This window comes from Pseudopipra pipra, chromosome 3 (genome assembly GCF_036250125.1).
Source record: "Pseudopipra pipra isolate bDixPip1 chromosome 3, bDixPip1.hap1, whole genome shotgun sequence".
Lineage (NCBI taxonomy): Eukaryota > Metazoa > Chordata > Aves > Passeriformes > Pipridae > Pseudopipra > Pseudopipra pipra.
The window spans coordinates 33,576,666-33,596,040 of NC_087551.1; the positions used below are offsets into that span (position 1 = coordinate 33,576,666).

Genomic DNA, 19,375 nt, shown 5'->3' on the forward strand with positions numbered 1-19,375 from the left:
TTTTGGCTTCCTCTGCTCTGTTGTGCAAGGGTTTGGTGTATTTGCCTCCAGCAGTAACTGCATTTCAGAGGCAAATGAAATGACTCAAATTCTAGGGACTGGGATGTATGCAGGTAATACTGTAACCTATAGAATTATTCATACTCTTCCCTGGGGTATGGGAAATGGGAGTTATTTGTTTGCACAGTTTTTAATTTGAGAAAGACTTGGAGAATGTTTATTCATACCAGTGTAACAAGGGAAACTCCCTTTGAAGTGTCTGTGGTCAATGATGGAAAATTGAATTTAGGAGAATTTTAGAGTATTCTATGTAAGGGCTGCAATCTTGATCAAGATGGTTGACTTGTTCTGTTAGACAAATAATAACAATAAAGATTTCCTCTAGCCCTCAGTAAATTTTACAGGGAGAGAAAATGGTCTTGACACATACAGATTGCTCCTAGCATTTGGAAGCAAACCCAAGGAAGTGTCTGTTTCTGAGCCATTCAGGCCTTCTAACCTTTTGCAATGGCAGATCAAAGACCACAAGGGAAAGAGACTGCAGGTGCCAGTCAGGGCAGGTTTCGTCCTGTCACAGCACTCCGGGAAGAGGCATTTGCTAATGTCTGTTAATCTCATGGCATGCCAAGGGAGAAAGACAGAAAAAAAAATTGCCATAAATTCTTCCCTTTCCCAAGCAACCCACACCCTGGCTCAGGGTGGCTGCGCAAATGCTGGCTGGCTTCCTGCAGAAGGGAGAGCAGTGCGGGAGCCTGTGCCTGCCCCGGGGTGGCAGGGCAGATCTGGGGCCACTCTGCAGGAAGAGTAGATGGCTCTGTCAGGGAATAGGGGTTGAAGCAGCTGCAGAAGCAGCATCAGACTGGAGGTACACGTTCACAGCAAAAGCAGCAGTAGCTGAGACCATGAGAGCAAAGCCCAAAATCCATCTTGGATGTTGTTGTCTCCCACAGAAACACACTCACCCTGCAGCCAAGGAGGAAAAGGTAGCAGCAGTGGAGGTAACATAACCAGATACAGGCAGAAGGCAGGATTAGGCACAGGTTAGGGCGCTGTAGGGGATGGCTTTGGCCAAAAGCCAGATTTGCCCCTGTCTTTCTTTTGAGGTGTAAATGGCATGCAAGGAGGCTTCTCCCAGTGGCTTCCCTGTGAAGATAAATAACCTGATCCCCCGGTTATTATCCCCCTGCTCTCCTCCCCTTCCCCTGACTGACTTTGATTATTGTAACTTTACATGAGCTTTTAATTTGCGTGCAGGCAAGTACAAAGGTACAACCGGATATACCTGTTATTTGCCAATGACCTGAAAGAGTATAGTTTATGTTAAGCCTTGGGTTATGCTAAGGTTTGCACGCGATTCCTCAATATACATGCTGCAGGCAACTGATGGATGGAGGTGATGGAAGGTGGAGGAAAGTTTTAAAGCGACAGAACCTGATTTGACTCCTACTTGATCCACCAGTTATGTAGAGGCCTATATTGCAATTCTGTGTAGAGACCAAATCTTACCCTCTCTTCAGGCAAGGAATATATGGTCACATTATCCAGGCTATAGTTTGTTCACAGCTGCACCTGCAACTGATCTCATGAAAGCTTCATGAAAATTAGGCAAAAAAGACAGGTAGGATGTTTACACCTCCCTGTTTGTACATACTCTTCCATGGCAGGGAGAAGATCAGAGGTGGAGGAGGAAGCTACAAGTGAGATAATTCATGGCAGTGGAATCAGTGCAGAGTGTGCAGGGATGCAGCTCTTCTGAGATGTGGGAGCCTGTGATAGAGAGAGCATCCACATTTTGTTGCATGGGACTCAGCCCCCCAACAATGTTTGGAGAAATGTCATTTGACCTAGCCTCCCTTAGCAAGATTTAAAGAATATCTACCACTCATGGGTTGTCTGGTCCTGCAGAAGAGCGAGTAGTTAGTCTAGTGGTTACAGCAGAAGAGATATAGTTACAGCAAGGAGAAGTGGGGTCCAGTGCTGAGTCCACACACTGACTTGCTCACTCTTGAAAATATCCACAGGGAAAGCCTAGTGACATCTGTTAAAAAATTTAGTTCAGTGATTTCACATCAAATTAGCTAGGTCTTCAAGCAGAAAGGAAGTGTCATTATCTGCCAGAGAAATTAACCTTGAGGTCTGAAACTTGAATGGTTTTTTTATTGGTATGTGTCTTAATCTAATGTTACAGGCTGCACCAGAGGAATTAATTAGGCATTTTTTTCAGAGGTTCAGGAAAGGGAAAGGATCCTGCTCATTGTCAGCTCCACCTCTTATCTCCAAGGAAATGAAGAACAACATGAGTTAAATGAAGTTTTATGGAACTTAAGAGACAGATCTTGCTACTCACACTTCTCTCAAAAAGAATGGAACAAGGTACAGAAAGTCAGGTGAGTGCATCGTAAAATGATTGTTAAAATAACAGAAAGCAAAATGGACCTATTGTAACGAGTGCTGTGTTTCTGGACAGAAGCACATTTAATCTTTTTTATGCTTCAGCTTCCCCATAAAATTGGGAGTGATGACTGTGTGTGTATTTGCCCAGTATCTGTTCTACTGTTCTCTAGCTTGTAATGATAGACCTTGTACAGCCAGCATCCAGGAAAATTATGTTTACATTTTCAGATAGCAATTGAGGGACTGAGTTTTTACTCATGTTTTTAAGTCAAATAATCCAACATTGCCTTCCACCTTCACAAGCCCACAGTCATAAGGCAACCACGGTCAACTTGCAAAAGGTAATTATCTGAAGCAGCCTTCAAAATAAATCCATTTCCTCCCCTTCTCTCCTCTCGCCTCCCCTCCTCTGATATTTTATAGCAACTTCTCAGAAGCTGTGAACTCTTAAACATGCGGTTGGTCTTTCTGTGGTCAGTATATTTATGAAAATATAAATGTATGTACAGGCTTGTTCTGAGGAACAAAGTTTTCAATTAAAAAAAAACCAAACAAAAACCAACCAACCAAAAAAAATAACCCAACACATATAGCAGTCCATAGCCTGATTTTTAAATATGTGTAGCAAAATTATCTAATGTTGCTGTAAGTAGTGATGCACAAAAAACAAAACAAAACAAAACAAAAATGAAACCAAAAACCCAAACCCCAACCTCGAAGTGTTGTGCACTTAGAAACCTAAAAGAGTGTAAAATTGTCTCTTCTAGCCCTGAAATAAAGCGTTCATAACAATAAACCCTGCTGTGACAGGGTTAAACAGTCAGGAAAGGGTTACAGGCTGCCTGCTTGTCACTTGATTCATCAGGGGTTTAGATGAAGATGTGTGCCCTTCTTCTGGCATGGAAAGCCTGGGAGCCCCTGCAGCTGGCTTTGGATGAGGGAATAACTTTGCTTTGTGTTACTTTATGAATTTGATGTTTAGATAATAAACTGTATCCCCGAGCGAAAGCTGAAGAAAAGTTGGGTATTTCTGTGCCTTGACCTTTCCCTTGCCCCTGGGCAAGAAAGCCCACCAGCACACAGGCTTTGAAAGAACATGTGACAAGTATGGTAAAATATTTTCCTTTTCCTTCATTAAAGTAATCCTGGGTTATATTATTAAAAGAGCAGTGTGAAGAGGCAGGTGTGAAGAAGCTGTAAAGAAGTGGTAGGTCTACATTTCACTTGTACATGCAAGAGAAAGTCCTACTGAAGATACTGGGGTTTTTTTGATGAAAGTAGAGTGATTGAGATTAGTTCAGGATATCTATCTAATACTCATCATTTGCAGTGATCATGTTGCAAAGCCGTGGCTGCTGAAGCATGAGTTATATCTTCTATCTTCAGAAAATACTAATTTCCCAAGTGGGAAACCTGACATTAAATCAGGAGGACAAAGCAGTTACTATCATCTGCAGCTGGATAGGGAACACAGGCCTCCAAGTCTGAAGCAGTACATGTGTAAAATACAGTAGCAGTAACAATCTGCTGTGGTGTTATTTACTGTTGCTGTTCCCATGCTCTGCCTGCATGGCACTTACTGCTGTTGAGGTACAGTGAGTGGGAAGTCGCTTCCGAAAGAGTGTGTAGTCCAGGCATGAGAGAGGAGGGAGATACAGATGGTCTCAGTAGGTGTGACTAAGGACAGGTTGCAGCACTGTTTATACAGTGCTTGTGGAAAAAGTGATGGTGCCAAACATATTAAACATTTTTGCATGGCAGCTTTCTTAAAATTCTGAAAAAAGGAAAAGTGTTGAAAAATCTTGACGAACAACATTTTCTAAATTATCCTGTTGACTTAAGCAGCATAACACTTTCCTTAAATTATTCCCATCAGGAGAAATGATGGGACATTTGGTTTAAGTCAGTATTTCCGTATTGATTCACATTAGAGAGCAAGGCTTCAGCAGGCTACAAGTGTGGGAAACAGTATCCCAAGGGATTTGGGCGTACTGCAGGGAAGGCCTGACACCACAAGATGAAGTAATAGCAGGACAAATGAAATTGGTTTATGGTGTCTATCTAATAGTCAGTAGTTTCGGTGCTCATGCCCCTGAATGGCAACCTTGCCTGAGAAGGCAGCCTCTGCACAAGCATCAGGGAACTTTGTCAAATTTAATGAAAACACTGTATTCAATAGATATCTGGAGAGACTGGAGAGAAATAAGAGCAGAGCAGCAAGAACTATAGCAAAGTTTAAGGGATGGAAACCCTTTGGCTTGCTTAGGCTGATAAAGACTTCAGTGTTTAGGTGGATGTCTTAAAGAGTAATGAGGACTGAAACATTTTTCCTGGCTCTAATGGATGTTGGCCAAAACTTACATGATCATCACATAAGATTTAAACATAGGAAAAACTTCATACCAAGACAACAGAACACTGGAAAAGGCTCCTCGTTGGAGGTTTTGACAAGTTAGAAAAATGTTTCTCTGCTGTACGTGGTTCTACCTTGCTTTGATTGGTGTGAATGAGTGTGACTGTGGCTCATTTCAGGATTGTTGTGGCCTGAAATATCTTTGCAAAGACGGGATGATGGTGGCCCTGGTGCAATTTTCTGCACTTAAATGCACTTTATCAAATGCTCCAGGTGGAAGCCAGGGATCTTCCTGCTCTTTGTAAACCCATGTAAACCCATACATCTCTTCTCTTGCAGGAATCTGAAGTTGCCTCTTCTTTGTCCTGTAAGGTCACTCATATCTGAGTACTTTTTTCAATCCTATTAGTTGACAGTCTTGATAGATGATTTTACTGTGATTTTTAAGGTTTACATTTATGAGCAGTCCTCCTTTCTGGTATTGTTAACAACAACAAGCCCTTCATTTAACTCTCCTCTAAGCTGCTAATTCTTGGAAACCAAAGAGGTATTGCAGCACGCACACACTTCTCTGGCCAGTCGTCTCCCAGCATGCTGAGCTGTAAGATCCATGGATGCATGCTAATGCTACCTCAGTGTGTTGTCAGATCATCTGGCAGGATAAACTTGTTCTATCACAGCTTTTATGCTTTATGCCACCTGTGTAAGGAGATGTGATACCCATAAGAGCAATCTGAAAAGAAATTCTATGTAGTCTGGCATTAATGCTGCATAGGTGCCTGTCTTCAGAATAGTCTGAACTGATCTGAACTGACAGATCAAGCCTGTGGAAGTTTTGCATAGCCCAGGTATTTTAGATCTATATTCCAAGTATGCTTGCCTTCTAGAGTTATATTACTGAGTTGTTCTGTTTGGAGCATAATTCTTACTCTTTCATTAAGGTCAATTGAAATTGTTATTTCAACAAGAAAGTACATGGATTCTGTTTACTAAGTTGATATTGAGCATTTTTAAAAAGGTTGTTTCCTGTAGTTTTAATGTACCCCTCCTCAACATGTTTTGCTCTACAGCATCCTTGTTACATATTACAGGATTTATTTTGAGTGGGCTCTTCCCTATTTGCTCTTGATTTAAGATCTAGGCAACTATCCAGATTATACAGCAAAACAGTTTGTATAATAGATATAGATAACTCTGTCAATCAATTGTACTAAACTACAGAGGAACACTTTGAGTGTAAGAAGTTATTTACATCTAAATTCCAGCCAGCATCCGAAATAAATCACCTAGGGACACAGATGTATTTGCCTAAATGTACACAGATCATAGTGATAATAATGTGAATAACATTTTTTTGTGAGCTAATCACAGATCCTTTCGCAATCACTCCTAAGCATAGCAGTACAGCTCACTTGTGAGGTGTGCAATTATTAAAATTCCATTTTAGAGAGCAAAACACTGAAACAACATGATTAGGGACTTTCCAGAGGCCATCTCTGACACTTGTTACTTGCTTGGCAGTAAAATCAAATTTAATTACTTCTGTTCCTGTACTTTATCTACAGACTCATTTTCTTTTTTAATAATTTCATCTGGCATTACCTGTTATGACAAATATCTTTTCATATTCAGGCAGATCCTTGCTAAGTGTTCCCATTGGTGGATAATTTTTGACAGATATTTTCCATCTTACTAAGAAAATGTGAGAAAAAACCCAAACATCTTCTATATGAGCAGAATTAATTCATGCACCTGCTTCTGCTGTTTCCCAAACTTTGTTTTGAAAAGCCAGGTCTGTATTAATGTCAGCTAGGCGCCACACTCACTTCCATCCTAATGCCAGGTGCTGAAGCTGGCTTTTGAAAGTGGCTCACCCTACTTGAAACATTTTCTTGGCACCTCTTTTAAACTCTTTTGGGAAATCTGTCAACAAAACACATATTTAGAACACCAAATATGGTAGAAAAATACTTGTGGCAAAAAATAGTCAACTCCACAGGGAGTGCCTCCTTTGTTACACCTGTTACGTACCATTTGGGACAAACGACTCCAACTCTGCTGTGGACGTGGTCATGCCCTGACTCATGGAAGAGGAAACCTGCACAGAGCTCACCTGCAGAGACCTGGAGGCACAGCCTTGACTGCAGGTGCATGGCTCACAGTACTAGCAATGCATGTGTGAGCATCCAGAGGACATGGAGCTCCCCCCTGTGACCCCTTGGCTTTGTGTCCCCATACACAAGGTGGAGTGAGCAGTCTCACAGGTCAAGCGGCTGAAAACCACAGCTGGAAATTGCCAAGAAGAAGTACAGAGCTGCTGAGGAGGATCTCCAAGGATAACATAGACCACCCTGTTGCTGCCAAACCTGGTTCAAATATGCTGTAATGCTTCCAACAGATGTGTGTCTCAGCTTTCCCGAAAACCCTTCCCTCTGGAGATCCCACTTTGTCTTTTGACAGTACCTCTGTGTTGCCCTTTGCCAAACGTCGTGCTTCAGGTTTCCTTCTTGCAGTTCGAACACATGTTTATTCATTAGGGATCCAGTGAATAGGTTCTTCTGTCTGCAATCTTGTATATATTTGAAATCTGACATGGTGTCTCCCCTCAATCTTCTCTAGACGGAGCCCCTCATTCTTATAAATTATACCTCTTAGAATTAAGTTGATTCTTGTTCATTTTTTTCCAGGCCCCCTGCTATTTCTCTGTCTTACTCTTGCTCTAAAACCAGATAAAGTATCCAAGAAAGCACAAGTGAGTAGAACAAAAACATTTTATTTTTTTAAGATAAATCTTGTGACACATCTCTCCAGGATTGCTATTTGTATTAGCTCTCTTGTCTGAGGAGGAAACAATTTCTTTTCAATATTATATGTCCTGAAGAATGATCTTGCAAGGTAATGAAAGAAGTTGAACAAATGCAGTGTGAAGAAGTTATAATAGTTAATATGTGGATGTATACCTATCTTTGAATTTCATTGTTTTTATTAGTTTTATTATTGTAGCAGTGTTGTGATAATTAAAAGTATTTCCTGTTTCCATGGGAATGACACAGGGGTTTATGTGTCCCCAGGAGCAGCTATTTCTACTTTAGCAGGAGCTATTTTTATGATCTTCTTGGAAAACACTTTCAGTATTCTTGACTTTTCTTTCCTATCTCCCAACTAGTCTATTTTGTTTCTTGAAAAAATACAGCAGTGTATATTTGGATAGAGTATAGAGGTAGGACCATCTTCTTCATCAAAGTTATCTTTCATTTCTTTCTTTCAGTATCTGTCCACGTCATCTCTTCAGAAGCTGTCTCTGGTATTTCAGTGGCATATCTTTTGTCATTCAAAATAGCTGTGCTGTTTTGTACAGAAAGCAGAAAGAGGGCAATTATGAAAACTGGGCGGACATGAACAACTCTAGAGGTCAATTCCTACTAGGATAAATTCCCTCTCTGAAGCTGACAGAAGTACAGTAGCTCCATGACCATGGTAAATGTCTCTGCTCATAGCGGATGTGGAGGACTCATTTAATTACACCACCCAATTATCAGACACTTTTCCTATTAGCCACATGAAATGTGAGTTTGTTATGGGATTTAGTGGAAGTTACAAGGCATTTCTGTATCCTAGTCAGGTTCTTCATGCGTTCAATCCTCACGAATCTTCTCTGGCTTAGCACATGCAGTAGCGTTTATTTTGACTTGGACCTTCTTTGGTGCAGCTGGGAGGATTCAGAATAAACCTGTGTGTTGACTGTAGACCAGTTTTCCCATGGTATATGTGGCTGACTTCTTTATTTTCACTAACATTTTATTCCATGACCAGAGTGCTGTCTTCCAGCATAAAAGGCATATGCTACAGTGAAAACACCAGCTTGAAAAGACTGTGAGTGAGAATGAAGACAGGAATCATTAGTAAGGAACGCTACACCAAAAAAACACTACAAAAAACTTGGCTATGCTGTGGAAAGTTGAAACGATTAAAAAGTGAGATGTGTCTTTTTTTTTCTTCTAGCTACATGCAGCATGTGTTTCCCATGTCTCATATTACAAGCAAATGTGAACTGAGGGTTTATGGTAATACCACCTACGAAGTATGACATCATTTTCCCCACAGGTGGTAAGTCAGCTTTCCAAGGTGTGTTTACATGGAGCATTTCAGAGCACTAACACACACATGAGATACTTAAACAATATCTGTAATTACTGAAGAGTTTGAGGAAAAAACACTGTCTAGCCAGGTACTAGTTGTAGAACACCTTATGGCAAAAACCGTGATGTCATTCATATTGTCTTGATAAATACTTGTTAGGGCATGACTTTGACTGAAGTTAAATGAAGCTGATAATTTGGTTTATAAGTGTGCAGCACATAGAGCTTGTGTAATAAGACTAGTTGTTAATAAGATAAATAGTCTGATAGTGTGGAAGCAAATTTGCCTATATTTTGACATTTATAAATCCTGTATTTCAGGATGCTGGTCTGTTTTTAGCTAAGTTGTAAACCACAAAACAGCATAACAAATTGTACAAGATTACTAGAGGAAAAGTGATGAAAATTACGATCAGTTACATGCCCAGCTTGATACATTTATTTTCCTTCTGGGTCATCAGAGAACTGAATACCAAAGACTGTGAATATTATTGAAATATTGGCTTCCTTTATTATTCTTTGTGTTTATTGAAACAATTTTATGAAGTTAAACGGGCTGAAAATGGCTCTTGACAGCTAAGTCTGTTTGTTATTCGTTACCTTTTACATTGGAAGCACATATAAAAAATATGTGCTTAGAAGACATTAAATGGTGTAAAACCATCTCTCTGTATGTCACTTCAGTTCCAGTGCCTGTCTTCAGGATAGATTCAAAGCTGTCTTTCTCAAGGACTTGGGACATTTTTATCAGAAAATGGTAGAGAAGGGGAAGGCTCTGTGTCCTATTACCACTGAAGCGCTGGTCTCTCACTTTGTTTTTCATTGTTAGTTTTTCACAGTCTGATCCCATTCAAGTGGCTTAGCAGATGTGCTTGACCACCTACAGCCTTTTTGGACTGTTTTCCTTCCTGGCTTTTCAAGCTCAGCTATTCAGGAAATCTGAACTATGTGTTGATCTCTGAGGCTGTTCCAACTTCCCTTAATGCAGCAATTATTTAAAAGAAGTAGGTAGCAGTTCTGCAAAATACTTGTCCACATTTCTCTTGGATGCTTTCCTTTCATAAACAGATGAGAAGAGTGTCTGGTTTTAGCTAGTTTCCTGGGGAGGCAAAGCAAGTGCAATACTTGCTGTCTGCATGTATGCGTGTGTCTTAATGACCCACAAACAGCTTTTTAACCCAGTGGCCTCTCTGAACTAGAGGGAGGGCTGGACATTCCTATAAGCTTCAGTCAAAATGAACAGAAGAGAGATGTATCATCGAAGGTTTGCTGAAGGGCAGACTTCATCACAAGTTCATCCTTTAATAGACAATTCAATCACAAGGCTAATCCACAGAGGCAAATTCATTAGTTTCACTGATCACAGTGTGGTGAGTAGCTTACACCCCTTTTCCAGGAGTAAGGCAGTATTCTGGTGGATGCTAAAATTTTGAATTTTAAGAAACACCTTATCAGAGCATATTTCTCTTGACTTTCACATCAGTCTCTTGATAAATTTATTTTCTGGTTATTTTATGTGTTATGGAGCCCCATAGGGCTTGATACTGCACCTACTTTTTGTGCATATATACTGTTTCTCAGTCCAGCTAAAGAGTGATAAGGCATTGCTACATTAATCATCCTTCAGCACTCCTTCTTTTCTGCTGTGTCATGTTCTTCTATGCTGGAGAGAGAACATTGAGAGAACAAGTTTTTGATCGAAAAAAACCTGAACAAAACCAAACTGATATTTTGCCAATTTTGTTGTTTATGTGACAGCATTTACAGCTTCTATTCATAAACTCTTTTTAATCTGTAGCACTGTAATATTACTGGGGGGTTTTTTCCTTCTTCTCATTTCCAAGGCAAAGTCTCTGACTGTCAGTCAAGTCTTTAGATGTTGCTCTTCCCAGTGGCAGCATCAGGCCCAGTTGGATCCCCAGAGGGCTGAAGATGGCAGGTCTCCTCTGGACCTCATCCCCTCCCAGTGGTGTGGTGGAGGCTGCATCAGAGCTGCTGAAGCCCTCAGTACCAGAAAGGACTGGCCTAGGGATGGACAGGGCACCCAGTGGGTATGCCCACCTCAGCACGGCAGTAGAAGTTGGTATTGCCATAAGACTTTGGGCAGTGAGCATGCCTCACAGTGGTGCAGAGGCAGGCTGCTTGCTAGGATTGTTTGAGCCTTTTCTAAGCTATTTAGTCTGCATATTTTGGATACCATGAATATGCATACTCAGGACTTGGACCATTGGCTTGGGTGGTTTATCTGAAGTCTGTCGCAGTCAGCCCAGTCTGTTTTCCTCATGGCCTAGTCAATCCCAGAACATATTTTTTACAGTTGATACAACTTGCCTCTTGCTGGAGCAGTAACAAAGTCATATATAGCTGTTAGGGAGAGATTTGCTGCCAGAACTCCTGTTCTCAGTCTTTTTTACCACTAAGTATGATAAAGTCAGTAGGGATCCAGATCTAGATGCATTCAGCTCATCTGCATTTCTTTGTGATAAAACTATCTATTTCTGTCCTTGCTCTCTTATTATACCTTCAGAAGTAGATGAATTGTTTCTAGTTTCAGATGAAGCATTTGGTTTTCACATTATAAAACAATGTAAGAGACCTCTCCAAGTCACTGATGTTGCTCAAATGTATGGAGTGGCCCCGGGAGGAAAGGTAAAGTAACCCGAGCTGTGGAGAATCCAAGTATTTCAGGGTTTGTAATTTGTCCTCTTTAAAAACTCTGTGCATTGGTTACGTGCACGAGTGAGACATTTGGGTCCACTTTCCTGCAAAGGTTTTTTAGATGAGGATTCTCACTTGCATGGAGTTTTGTCCCATGTAGTAGACCCATTCATGGCAATTTTCAGTTCTTCTGTAATTTCATATCTGTAATATGGGAAATAAGATTTTGCTGTGAGAAATATTAAATAAACAATGACATTTGAAATCTGAGCCTCTGCTTTCACTAGAACAAAGCTTGTATCCTCCTTAGGCTAGTGTAATCACTATTCCTTTTAGGAAACACATTTCTTAGATGGATTTGAAATGGTAGTGTTGAAACCTAACAATAACTAAAGAAATGTGTTTGAAAGATAATGATTTGCACAGCTCTGCAACATTTGCCGTAAGCAATGCTTTAGAAGAGGAGTAAAGTTTCTAACTTGAAAGGAAAGAAGGCAGCATTGGATTTAGAAGCGTCTTAAGGTGACTAAATGAATTACTCGTGTTTCACCCATTGACATGTGAGGTGGGAGCTGCTTTTATTAGTGACTGACAGCACAGTGTCACCCAGGAAAGCACCTGATAGTCTAATTTACTCATTGCCTTCCACAACCTGACAACTAAGAACTCTATAAGCAAACGATTTTCTAATGATGCCTCAGGCTGATGCATAAAAAAAGCTTGCTTTCTCTGAAACATGCTTGGTCCAGCAATCTGATCTCTGTGTCTTCAGATATTCCTGACCAGGCATGATGTATCAGTCCCCTTCTGACTGCACAGGCAGCAAAGCTTTCCCAGTTTCCCCTTCTTGCACATAAAGACTAGACAGGGGCTGCTCTTGCTTCCTTCAATGAGTCCTAGATTCCATAAAGAATGAAAAGATTGGAGCTTTTTCTTTTGGGATGGCATAAGCAAAAGGGAACATGTAAAATTAGGCAACATAGTAAAGCATTTAGAGCAGTTAGATGTGTTGCTTTTGTCACCTTTCTCACAGCACAGGAGAAAGAGAGATGAAATATGAGCAAATTCCAAATAGATTAAAGGAAATGCATTTTATGTAACATACAGCTGGAGCTTGAGACTCATTGCCAAAAAATAGCAACCAGACTCAAAAATCAACAAGACTGGGAAGAGGACTGGATAGTAGTGGGAATGTTCAGAAGTACTTTGAAAATGCTAAGAAACAGGTTTAGAAGGGATGTAAACATGAGACAGTTGTGAAATTTGCAAAAATCAACCCCTTCAGCATTAAACATACAATTTCAATGCTCTTCATTGTTTGATCTTTTGAGCCTGTAGGTAAACATGCCTGTCAAACCTCATTGGTGTTAAGCAACATATAAATTTGCCTGTGTATCAAGAGTGTGCTTAGCTTCTGTGGGGTGCAACAGCTTCATGAACTTTGTCAGTGTCTAGTCTTTTTCCCCATCTTTGGGTTTTCAGTGTAATCTCCTAGGGATAATTGAGCTTGTCCATTTTCTTTAAGATTTTAGACAGGTGGGAGATCCTGTTCCCCTGCAGGAAAATTTGCTTGGGAGATTTATTCAAGCAAGTCCTGAATACTTGGAACATCAAGTAAGTTTTGAACAGAGTAGGATTTTTGTGGCTGGTCATGATTGCTATGCTAGTTGTTCATCTCCAGATCTAAGTGCTCCTTGTAGCTCTTTAGTGAAAAGCTAGACTGAGAAACAATATATATGGATAAAAAGTAAGTGCTTCCAAAATGAGGATTTTGGTACTTGCTGGATCACAGAATTACAGAATATTCTGAGTTGAAAGGGACGCATTAGGATCATCAAAGTCCAACTCCTGGCCCTGCACAGGACAGCCCTAAGAGTTACACCATATCTCCTCTGATCATACCAGAAGACGAGATTTATTGATAAGTTTTGTTCCTATAAAGATGTCAGCCTGCAAGGTTCTTCCTCTATGTTTTTCTCCCTCTGGGCAATTGCATGGTCACTGCTTGTACCTTTCCAGCAATTTTTGTCTCCTCAACGCATACCTTTTTTGAATGCAGAGTTGTTTCAGGAGGTTAAAAAGGAATCTACAGGTAAGGTGAAGTTCTTGTTGTAGGAGAGGAAGGACTTGGCAGTTGTCCCCACATCCTTCTGGTAAGACAAGAGGGAAGAGTTGTACCATTTGTGTCACCCACATTGTGAAAACTAGACCCAAAAGCCAGAAAAGAAGAGGAAAGCTTGCTTTGTCATGTGAGAAAAATTGATTAGCAAACCACAGTGAGGTATTTCAGACTATCTTCTTATTTATTCTTAAAACTGTTTTATTTCTTTTTAACGTTAGCAATCAAACAAAATATTTGAAGTTTTTAAGGGGCACAGTTACTTTTTTGTAAATAAGGGACTAACTTATTCAGCTATAGCTCTCTTTGTGATCTGTGTTTTGATTCAATGGAAAAGTGATGACAGGTGTTGTCATGCAGTGATTAATTCTTTCAGCATAACTATCCAGGCTCTTGAATGATTTATTCCATGTAAAGTATTTGGCAAAAATGGAATCTACTTAATCTGTTTAAACAACAAGAGAAAATTATTAAACTAAACTTTCCGCTCACCCTATCTGGGCGATGTCACCATTACCATTACTGCGAGCGGTGCAGAACCTACTGAACTAATACTGGATGAGGTCTCATAATGAGGGACTTTCTCAGTGAGAATAATGCCAGCACTTCTTTTAGGTCAGCACCAAAATCAAAGAATCATAACATCATAGAATTATAGAATTGTTTAAGTTGGAAAAGACCTCTAAGATGCAGCACTGCTGCATCCACCACTAAACTGTGTCCCCAGGTGCCACATCTACATGTCTTTTAAATACCTCCAGGGATGATGACTTTACTTCCTTGGGCAGCTTGTTTCAATGCTTAACTGCTCTTTCTGTGAAGAAATTCTCCTTGTATCCAATCTAAGCCTCCCCTGGAGAAACTTGAGGCCATTTCTTCTTTGTTTTATCACTAGTTACTTGGGAGAAGAGATCAAGCTCAACCTCACTACAATCTCCTTTCAAGTAGTTGTAGAGAGCAATAAGGTCCTCCCTGATCCTCCTTTTCTCCAGGCTAAACAACCCCAGCTCCCTCAGCTGTTCCTCAAAAGCTTTGTGCTCCAGACCCGTCACCAGCTCTGTTACCCTTCTCTGGACTTGCTCCAGCACCTCAATGTCCTTCCTGAACTGAGGGGCCCAGAAATGGACACAGTACTCCAGGTGTGGCCTCACCAGTGCTGAGTACAAGGGGAAAATCACTGCCCTGGTCCCACTGGCCACACTATTTCTGATACAGGCCAGGATGCCATTGGCCCTGTTGGCCACCTGGGCACACTGCTGGCTCATGTTCAGCCAGCTGTAAACCAGCACCACCAGGTCCTTTTCTGCTGGGCAGCCTGCATTTGACCTTTTTGAACCTCATACAGTTGGCATCAGACAATTGATCCAGCCTGTCCAGATCCCTCTGCAGAGCTTCCCAACCTCCAGCAGATCAACACTACAGCCCAACTTGGTATTGCCTGCAAATTTACTGAGGGTTCACTCAGTCCCCTTGTCCAAGTTGTTGATAAAGGTATTAAACAGGACTGGCCCCAACTGTGAGCCCTGGGGAACGTCACTTGTGACTGGCCACTGTCTGGATATAACTCCATTCACCACTACTCTCTGGGATTGCCATCCAGCCAGATTTTTACCCAGCAAAGAGTGCACCTCTCCAAACCATGACTAGACACTTTCTCCAGGAGAATGCTGTGAGAGCTGATGTCAAATGCTTTACTAAAGCATTTGTCTAGGTAGACAACATCCTGCCCTGGTTTTGACTCAGATTTAATTCTCTTCCTGGTAGCTAGTACAGTGGTGTGTTTTGTATGTAGTATGAGAATAATGTTGATAACACACTGATGTTTCAGTTGTTACTAGGCAGTGCTTACTGTAACTCTTTCAGTTAACTCTTACTGTAAACTTTTCAGTTTTCCATGCTCTGCCAGTGAGGAGGTGCACAAGATGCTGGGAGGGAGAGTAGTCAGGACAGCTGACCTAACATGGCAAAAGGGATATTCCATACTGTGGAACATCATGCCTGGTATAAAAAATGGGGATGTTACCTGGAATTGGGCTGATGGCTGCTTGGGGATAGGCTGAGCATCAGTCAGAAGATGTGATTTTGCGCCGGTCAAAGGGTGGTGAGTAATTGTGTTGTGCATTGCTTGTTTGTTTGAGTTTTATTCCTTTCTTTCTTCTTCTTATCTCCCTTTTCATCACTGTTATTGGTAGTATTAGTGTATTTTACTTCAACTATTAAACTGTTCTTTGCCCATGGGTTTTTACTTTTTTTCTGATTCTACTCCCCATCCCACTTGGGTGGGGGAAGTGAACAAGCGGATGTGTGGTACTTTGTTGCCAGCTGGTGTTAAACCATGACACATCCGCAGGGTTTGTGGATCCATCATTGCTCTTGTTGTTGGTTTTCACTGCATTAGAACAGATTACAGCATTAAAACAAAGGTCTGCATTTCCCATATCCATTACTTTGTTCTCATGAGAAGGAACCCTTGTCTGCCTGTTATAATAACCTGATGTACCAGATTACAGTGAAGTTAATTGGAACTGACAGTATAATAGGAGCAACTGCAACTTAAGGTGCAATAAATTTGTTTGTTTATAGATAGGATTTTGCAACAAAGAAAGAGTTTTATAAATCAAAAAGATCTCTCACCAAACTTACCTTACTGAAGAGTAAAACAATATCAAATAACTAGAAAACAGAATTGTTCTGAAAAAGCCATTTATCTATATTTCTTTTTAAATAGTTGATATATGAGCATTTTGTTTATTTCAGCCAATGCAGCATTGCCCCTCTTTAATTCAATCCCACAGTCCTGTAACATTTTTTCTACATCCTGATGACACGTGAATGCCAGTTTCTTCACTTCCCTTTTGTTTTTGGTAAGTTTCAGGTTTTTTCTGGTTTCAGGAAAAACCTGGGCTGTCAAACTAGGAGTCGAATGCATTTTCTAAGTTCTATTCTGTATATAAAAATATCATAAAATTCAAATAATTATTGTGACTCAGGTCCAACTCATGTTTTTTCATTCTTGGCTTGGCAGTTTTGTTATTGTTTATCAGTCCCGACAAGATGGATCTTGTCAGGATGGGATCTATGCTGTCCTCTCTACATTCGTCCCAGTCTTGTTCTTTAATTTACAACTTAATCATAGGAATGGTACAGTAATTATCATATTTTGATCACTGTTACTGTGCTAACCACCTTTGCACTCTTCTTAGCAAGGCATTTGGGACACGAGCAGTTTTGAATACACATTTAGAAAATAATACCAAGAGTTTTCATACCAGTTTATTTGCTGCTTCAAGAAAATGCATCTTTTTCTTTTTGATGGAGAGACCATCAATATGGGGTTCACACATAATTGTATTTTACACTTCTCCAAATTCTACTGGTATTGGTTAATGAATATGTTAAATTATTTTAAAAAGTTTCAAAATGTGTATAGCAGAAAGCAATGCTTTTCTCCCTGATGGATTAAGAAATCTGGTACTATATTAATGCAACATTCATAAAAAGCTACAGCATTCTCCTTTCTGTGTAATAGACTATAATCAATAATTTGCAACTTAATCGCAAGAAAGTTATCATCTCTTGCCTACTGCTGCTGCAGCCGTCACCTTGGCTAAACATGTTACCAAAAGCCAGAGGATTATGAATCTTAATAATGTGCAGTACACAGAAGGCAGCATGACATAGCTGAGAAACACTGCTGACAGAGTACCACAGTGCACCAAATGTGTAAAATATTAAAACTGGAAAAGGAAAGGGCCTTTTAAAAAATTTTTTTACAACAAAAATCCCAAACATTTCATTTAGAGCCTGTAAAAAAAATTGAAAATAAAGTTCAGTCTTAGATTAAGTTGTTTGGTTTCACTGCTCCTACAGTGGTAGTCAGCCTGGCTGGATCTTCTCCTGCCGTGGCACTCGCCCCCGCGTATTAAACCACAGCAACATAATATCTCAGTTTTAATTGTGTCAGGGTAAATTCCTTCAGTTTTCTCTTGCATCATGTGTTCCCATTCTCTTACCATCTTTGTGGCCCTTCCCTACCTGTCTCAGATGGAATTCATCTTTCCTGAACACACAAGACAGCAAGAACTTTATACACTATTGTAACTGAGATTTTACTCATCTGTGACATTAGCAATAATATTGCTGTTGCTGGAAACACCTTTATTTTTCTCTGCAGGTAATAATGAGCAGGACCTCATCATATTCAGCATAACACAGTGTAGTTGGCAGATCTATCATGATGTGTACCTATTTTACAGAGTACAGTGTCATCACCTTTAAGAATTGCTAGCAATAACCCACCAAGCCTTTTTTAATGAACTTTAATTTGATGGTTAAGATTTCTGGTTAAGGACTGGATAAGCACTGTGCCAATGGGCTTGGTAGCTGCCAGGCCAGATAGGTTGGGCTAAGGCTTAGGCTGTGCCTCTCTGAAAATTAACAGCAAGATCTCCTCGGGAAGCTCATTCTCGAGCTTACCTCAGGTTAGCACATGACATTTTTATTGCTATGATGTTTTGTCCTTTTTAAAAATCTCCATTAGAGGGAGCCTGTTAAAACTTGCCAGCTGCTCTTCCCCTTCAGCAGCTTCTGACCCTCTGGTGCTCTTGGATGGCTGCTCTGTGACTTTGTAGTGTATGCAACCTGTCCTGGCTTTACTTTAACTCTGCCAGGAAAGTGACACTTTCAAAAATACTTTAAAATATTTTTTAAAACTCTAAATGCCTGCATGAAAGCCAAGGTTTTATATAAAGAGCCTACCAGTGGCAAGCCTTTGATGATCTTCAGGAGCAAGGCTCACAGTTGTGGATAATCCCCAGATGTGGCTTGTGGCCACATCTGCACCTTGGAGTGCTGGCTGAATCCTCCACCTCCTACAAAATGTTCCATTTTCCTCCTTCCAGGACTCTTTTAGTTAAAATTACTTGCTTTTGCTGACACTAGTTGAGCTCATGGGGACTGAAAGGGACAGGAGGGCTCTCAGAAGCCAGGAGGTGGCAGCCCAGACAAGGGAGGGTGGAAGCATCTTGTCACCACACAGCTACATCACTCCAGGATGTCTGTCTGCAGCCAAATGTTGCCACATGCCAACGCTGTTGGGAGTCTCTTATCTGCATTCATTCAGGGCCTGCCCTCTCTTCCTTGAAACTGTGAGGTTTGAAATTAAACGTCATGTTCTTTATAAATAATCATAATTGGCAGCAAGCTTGTTGAATGTGGTGTTTTGCATACAAATTAAAACCTTCTGTAGTGAACTTGAGGCGGTCCTGAATCAGGTTCACTGTTGCAAAGGGACTTCAATTTTGTGCCACTTCGCATGAATTAGTTTAAAACTGGTTTCCCAGGATGCTGCCTTTTTTCAGGGCAGACCTTTCTTGGGCTCTTTGTAAGGGCAGCTGTTCCACTGCCAGCATTGAATCTGTATACTCCATGTTTGGCAGTAGCACTAATAAGAATCATTTAGCTGTGCTTGCAAGAAGAATCTCTGAAGGGTATGTCCTATCATTAGTTGCCTCCAGGGTCTGTCCACACTCTTACCTCCCCAAATATATCAAATATATTATATCTGTTGGCTGTGGAAGCTCAATTATGTACCTTACCGTAAGCACTTACCTTTGTGTTGATGTTTCATCTCATTGACCTCAGTGAGATCACCTCTGCATGTGCATCCATCTGTACAAAAATATTTGCAGAAATCTAATCCACAGTTGGTTT

At 40.6% G+C, this 19,375-nt stretch overlaps 1 long non-coding RNA gene across 1 annotated transcript in view; it reads left to right on the plus strand.

Moving 5' to 3' along the window:
• The first annotated feature begins 448 nt into the window (after positions 1-448).
• LOC135411250 (uncharacterized) overlaps positions 449-19,375 on the plus strand; it is a 62,217-nt gene continuing 43,290 nt past the window's right edge. Inside the window, exon 1 of the long non-coding RNA XR_010429062.1 lies at positions 449-2,387. This is a non-coding gene — a long non-coding RNA (uncharacterized LOC135411250). The remainder of the gene's footprint in view (positions 2,388-19,375) is intronic.